Raw genomic sequence first — 7215 nt, forward strand, 5'->3', positions numbered from 1 at the left:
TCTCCAGAGACTTTAATATCCTGAAATTTTTTCATATTGATTATTAGTGAATAGAAATAACTATAAATTTTTGTTACCAAGTACTTATATATTGAAAGTATTTAAAATATTTAGAAGTTAATAAATGGTTGAAATGTCTTTGTAAATGTTGAGTACTATTGAACAATACAATATTAAAGCATTGGCATGATTATCAAATAGGTTGAAAAATGGAGAGTTCCACCACAGACAAGGGATAGTAAAGTCTCTGGAGAGCAACTGCAAAGGAGAAAAGAGTGTGTACGTAATTCTCATCAAATACAATCACAACACACTGAACTATTTTAATCATAGTAATTAGAGCTCTAATAATTAAACATAACACAATAGAGTAAAAACATTCTGTCACTAAGCACTGTAATGAACTTGGATTATTTTTCTACCCAGAGTATTTATTTTATTCATTTCATATAAGCTTATTATTTCCATTAAAAAAGCAGTTCCTCACTGTGTAAGAAGAAAAGAAAGATGAGGAGCAAGGTGGATCATGATGGCGGATGAACCTGAGAAAGCTTCTCCACAGTAAAGGGGAGAGATGAAGTACTTTCACAGGCCAGGGTTTTAATTGGGCTGGGGAGTCTAAAGGGTTAAATTCCATTTGCCAGGTAGTGTTAATGGAGTGATATTAATGGTCTGGAGTGCAATTCATGGGAGGGAAGAGGGCTGGGTCAAGGTTGCCTCTGAGTTGTTCTCATTATTCACATTTCAAGCTCTATGGTTTTTGAGGAGGAGGGAGAAATGTCTCTGATAATGCATTCTCTCAGGGAGAGTCAAAGTTTCTGGGAACAAAGGCCATGAAAGATGAGGATAGTTTTATTGAGTTACTGAAGGTTCCTTGGGAAATTGCAATGATCCAATTGGTCAAAATCTTCTTTAAGAGGTTAATAAAACAGGAGAGTAAGAGGAGCCCTAGAGTAATTAGTATAAAAGGGGTAACCAAAGGAAGCAAACAAGAGAGTGAAAATGTTAGCCATGCATTGGAAGCTTGCTAAATCATTATGGCTTTGTCTCTAGCATCTGTGCACCATCTTCTAGGAGAGTTCACTTATTGCTAAAGAAGAAGCATTGTCTTTTTAAAGAACACACAGATAGCTCCATGGAGGCCCTCAAGAAGATAGAGACTCTTGCTGTTTTACAGAACTATAGCAGGTTAGCAACCCATCTCTTGGACTGTCAGGTTCTGATCAATGACATTGTTGAGGTTCATTTTGGAGTGACTGAGAATTTGACCTTAACAGCAGGGAGTTTTAGGGAATTCTCTGGTTTCAGAAATTTTGGAGCAGAATGCTGTGACGGAAGAGAGAGTCAAAGCCTCTTAACATCTGTCCACCTACCTAAGCTTCTTCCCTCAAGAGTTGAGATCTTAAAAATATTTAAGAGACAGACACTGAGTCAATCAGACTGCTTCAGACTGACACTGGGTGCATAGAGGGATTTGGCCAGTTGTTTTACCTATGTGAGAATGAGTTCAAGGCCTTAATAGACCATATCTCTTCTTGAGAGCTTTGAGGATGTTTCCTCTGTGAATACTCCCATTTTTGCAGATTTACACAGATTAGAGTTCACTCAGCAGAGTCTTCAAGATTACTAGAGGTATGAGACATTTTGAGACATTGGTGCTTCATGGTCTCCTGGAATCTAGTTCACTTTGGGGAATGCAAGGGTCAAAATATTGCCCATTTTAGTCCCTCTGATGACATTACTATAGTCCTCCAAGTATGATTATTGAACACTTAGCAGGTCACATACACCAGTTTAACTTTTGTGAAGCACTTAGATAAATTTTGGAAAAAAACTCAAAACATTTTAAAATAAATTTTGATTAGATATGGTTTTATTTTACGTGTTTAAGTGTTTTCCTTGAACATGTATAAGTGCATCTGTGTCATGCAATGCTCACAGAGATCAGAAGAAGGCATCAGATCTCCTGGAACTGGAGTTGTGGATGGTTGTTAGCTGCTATGTGGTTGCTGGGAATTGAATCTGGGTCCTCTGCAAGAGCAGTTAGTGCTCTTAACTGCTGGGCCATCTCTCCAGCCCAATACTTTTGTTCTTTTAGGCCAGTACTTACAGCTGTTTCTAATGACAGATCAATAATTTAAGAGAATTCTCTAGATTTTAGTAGACCTTTGATAACAATGTTTTGAGCTTTGACTTTACAGAATTTAATAACATATATTATATATGATGCAAAATATTATAAATATATACTATATGCCATATATATACAATCTCTAAGTTTTAAACTTTTCGTACCTTATTTCAGTCCTTAAATAAATTAGCTCCTCAAGACTTGTTTCGGCTTTCCGGCATTTCTTTTCCACTTTGGAAAAATATCTATCCATCATAATCTTCATATGGAAATCACTCTTCACTACAAATCTTCCTATTCTTTCAACAAATATTTAGTTCTACTTACAGGATGCACAAGATCCATAAAAATTCAATCAGACAAAAACCCAGCACAGAACTGGGAAATGGGCAGCAGACCCCAACCTTAGCTGAAGAACTATTGGCAGCTGATTACTCCTGAGTGAGGGAGAGCTGATCTCCTTTAAGGGGGAGATTCTAGATAGGCTGACTAGACTCCAGTACATGAACTTTCACTAAGAAACATCTGGGTACACAAATTTCACTCAATAAGACTTAAGATGTATTACAAAATGTATGAAGTGTGGTGGGGAGCATTGAGGAAGTACAGATGGGGAAAGGATTATAAAGATTGTTAAGAATTTTTGTGTGAAATGCACAAAAATTCAACAAAAATATGCAAAATAGTTAAAAGATTTTAAAAAAAGAGAAAAGAGAAAACAGAGTTAGGTAAAAAACACGTCAGCTAGGAATCTCTTTGCATTGTATATGGTCAAGAGAATGATCTACCATAGTCTTGCTTTTGATGGAGAAAGTGTAGAAGTAGTACACAAAGATAGGTAGCAGATAAGTAGTTATTATCAGAGTTATTTCACAATATTTAGCAGTGAACAGCTGAAGAATCCCTGTTAAAAATATATGCTGGAGTCACTGAATGAGACATTCTTTGGCAGATGGTTCTCACTTTCTTCTTCATGGAAGACCTTCCCATTACCAGATTCATTAGAGTCATTTTATACATGGAATAACAATATCCTCTGATGGAAATGTCACAGAGATAAAGATGGCCAGTCTGGGATTCTTTCCAAAGACATCATTCTCATAGATGACTTGGCCTTGATTTCATGTCCAATCACTTATCTCAGTAAGCATGAATCCATTACAGAGGGAGGCACAGGATCCCACATCACATGGAGAAAAGCAGCCATATCTGGATCACCCCTGTGGACTTGTCACAAATCATTTTATATAACCCATCACCCAATGCAGGTCCATGAGAACATTCTTCCCTACCTCACCTTCAATTTTGTCAGTTTGGGCACTAATTGCATTGTGTGATATTTCCTGACCAGATATGAAAATGAAAGTTCATTTGTCCTAGATAGGGTATGGGAATATAGACTGAAGAAATGAGTCTGTCTAAGTCTATACTAGTGAATCAGTGAGTTTATTGAATTTACTTACAGGACTGTGGGTTAGAAATTACTTGCAGGACACAGATAACTCAAAGGGAGGCAGCTGTATCCCCCATTACATTATGGGTGAAAACTGTGAGCATTGCATGCCTATACCTCACTGAACAGTTTGCAGTGAGTTTGACAGGTCAGAGTGTTCCTGAGTTTATAACCTTGTGGAAGAGGCAGGAAGAGGCCTAGTGAAACTTGTAAGTGCTGGGAAATTTCCTAAGATTTGTGAGTTTCTTAATTTCTGAGTTTTAGGGACCCTCCCTCTGGGATGGATTGCTTCAGTTGAAGGAAATTGCTATGCAACACTTGAACAGATTGTTGATTCTTGCATAACTATGCCTTCTATTTTAACTGTCCCCTCTTCTTAGGATACACACGGATTCATCACTTTTCCCTCATCCCAATGTGACCCCTCCCCTGAGTAAATCTAATTTTTCTGCTTTTCATTATTACTTATTTCTTTAATTGACTTTAATAAAGTTGAGTGATCAAACCTGGATTATTGGAGTTATCAGGACCCAGGTTCTAAAAACCCTACTACCAATTCTAGTAAAGAATTGGTAGATAGATCTAAGTAAGATCTATCTGCAGAAAAAGTATGATAGCCGTTCTTTGAACAATAAACTGATGTCAGTCTCATCCCCTGAGCTAGGATTACTGAATAATTAGTTTCCAATTGTATCTTAGGTCATGAAACTAGTGATGATTTTCAGTACCCTTCGGATGTAAACAGCTAAAGACAAAGGATGGAAAACCTGAAGAGTTCAATTATGTGGTCCAAAGTTTAGCTATCATAATGATAGATGATAATATGCAAACTGCCAAGGGAAAAAATCCGATCTCTTTCATATCTCTAGACAAATGAAATTTCTTACCATATGCTAAATATGGATCCTTATAATTACAGACAAGCATACAATAAACCGCTCATCAAATAAGCTTCATTTTGCTACAGATGGAGGCTACTGCAGAATTCCACAACTGCTCAGACACTGAGAATACATGAGAATACATTTCTGAGAGATGCCTGGTACTAGGTGATACATCTACAGCTAAACATCTACACCTAAGACCCATAGAACATAGTGGAACAAGGGATAGAGAGAAAACTAATGCATCCCTCAACTCTCACCAGTAAAGCTTATTTATGTAACAGACTGCAATGTACAAAGAAGGCCACAACTGACTAAGTTCTAAAGAATAAGAGACTGCAGTGTGAGTATCTTTGGATAGGACTCCTATATTGAAACTCACCCACCCACAGCTCAGGGATCATTGTGGAAGAGAGAGCAGAAAGACTGTAAGAGCCAGGGCTGGCTCATGAACACAGGGAATCAGAGACTTTCAGGCCAATGGGAAATTGCATATGTGAATTTATGGCAATGGTGGCATTGAGCATAGGATCCATGCCAACTCAATTAAACAAGGGTCCAGAAGGGAGGAGAAAATGGATGGCAGGTTAGCCCTAGACTGAGAACTATTGGAGACTGATTGCTATTAGGTGAGAGAGAGTGCGCCTTACATACAGTCTCTAGATGGGCTGATTAGACTCCAGTGGATGAACTGATACTGAAGGACATCTGGGTACAAATGCCTGACTGATAGAACTTAGTGTGTATCATGGAATATGTGAGGTCTGGTGGGAGGACATGGATGGAGAGGAGGTCTAAATTTGATTAAGAACCCTTGTATGAAATTACAAAATCTCAATAAATATTTTTTTAAAAAGAGTTCAATTATGACTCCTATCCTCAGGCCTCTTGGGGAAAGTCTATAGCACAGCCCTCTACGCCTTGACTCCCCAAGCCACATTCACCCTTCCATCTCCCCTGCTGTTCGCTACTTCCAGTTTGAGACCTGCGCTATTCCTAGTCTTGGGGCCCCAGACACCTGGGGAACCAATAATGCTTCCTGATCCTTTTCACCCAGACCAACTTAGTGCCTTTCTTGGGCCCCAGGAGCACCACTTCTGGTCCTGGCCCCGCCCTCACCTCTCTCTGCATCCCTGGACCTGCACCACCGCCTAACTCTCCTAGCCTGCACTCCTATCCTCAGGACTCTTGGGGTAAGTCTATAGCGCAGCCTTCTACACCTTGACTGCCCAAGCCACATTCACCCTTCCATCTCCCCCGCTGTTCGCTACTCCTAGTTTGGGACCTGCGACATCCCTAGACTTGGGGCCCCAGACACTGGGGGAACCAATACTGCTTCCTGACCCTTCTCACCCAGACCAACTTAGTGCCTTTCTTGGGCCCCAGGGGCACCGCTTCTGGACCTGGCCCCGCCCTCACATCCCTCTACTTCCCTGGTCCTGCAACACATGCCAGCCTCTTGCTGGGGCCCCGAGGCTTACCTTTCCTCTCCCTGATCCTTTGCATCCAGTACAACCCAGCTACTCAATCCACTCCCTGGGAAATCTTGGGGCTTCTTCCCACCCCATCTGCCTTTGCATCCCTGTGGGGCGTGGCCACTGCCAGGGTCTCAGGTCAGTCCAACACCCAAGTTCCTGAGGCCAAAATCATTCTTAGAAGATTCCAGACCTAAGGAGAAAGTCTGAAAACTTCCGACCCACATTGGAATTGGGCCACGGTGGAACTCCAGAAAACAAAATCAATCCAGCCACGACAATATAAAATCAAAAGAGAGAACCAGAAGCTTAGACGAACCAGCTCTTCATACCCAAAAAGTAAACCACAAAGACACATAAAGTTCAAAAAAAGAAGCAGAACTAAACTTGAAGGCCTGAGTATCACACAAGAGTCAGAAACTACAAAAGAAATTCACATGTCAAAATCACAGAGAAAAAATAATAACATGAAAAACCAAAATAACATATCCCCACCAAATACCAGTAATCCTCTAGAGGAGCACAATGAGAACCCCCTAGAGACAATGCAGGACATGGAACTCAAAAGAACAATGATGAATATGATAAAAGAATTCAGTGAATTTAAAGAACACACAAACAAGGTAATCATAGAGCTGAAGGAAGATAGGGATAAACTGCTGAATGAATTCAGAAAAGAGCTAGAAATATTGAAGAATACTCAAGCTGAAAAAAGAATGAAGTGAAACACTCCATAAGCCGATTAGAAGTGACAGAAGAAAGCATCACCAATAGGATGAACGAAATGGAAAACAGAGTATCAAGACTGGAAGATAAAGTGGACGAACTGGACCACTCAAGCAAAGACTATGAAAAATTTAAGAAATCACAAGAATGGAATAAGCAGGAATTGAATGATACCATCAAAAGACCAAACTTGCGAATCATAGGCATACAGGAAGCAGAAGAATCCCAGGACAATGGCATGGACCAGATCTTCAACAGAATTGTGGAAGAAAATTTCCCAAACTTAAAGAAAGACATGCCCATACAAATACAAGAAGCATGCAGAACACCAAACAGACAGGACCAGAACAGAAACTCTCCACGGCACATCGTAGTAAAAACACTACACACACAAAACAAAGAGAAAATTCTGAAAGCCGCAAAAGAGAAACAGCAAGTCACATATAAAGGAAAACCCATTAGGATCACAGCTGACTTTTCAGTGCAAACTATGAAATCCAGAAGAGCCTGGACCAAAGTATTCCCAGTGTTAAATGACCACAGATG

The sequence above is a fragment of the Nannospalax galili genome, unplaced genomic scaffold, assembly GCF_000622305.1.
Source record: "Nannospalax galili isolate Female #2095 unplaced genomic scaffold, S.galili_v1.0 scaffold1852, whole genome shotgun sequence".
NCBI lineage: Eukaryota > Metazoa > Chordata > Mammalia > Rodentia > Spalacidae > Nannospalax > Nannospalax galili.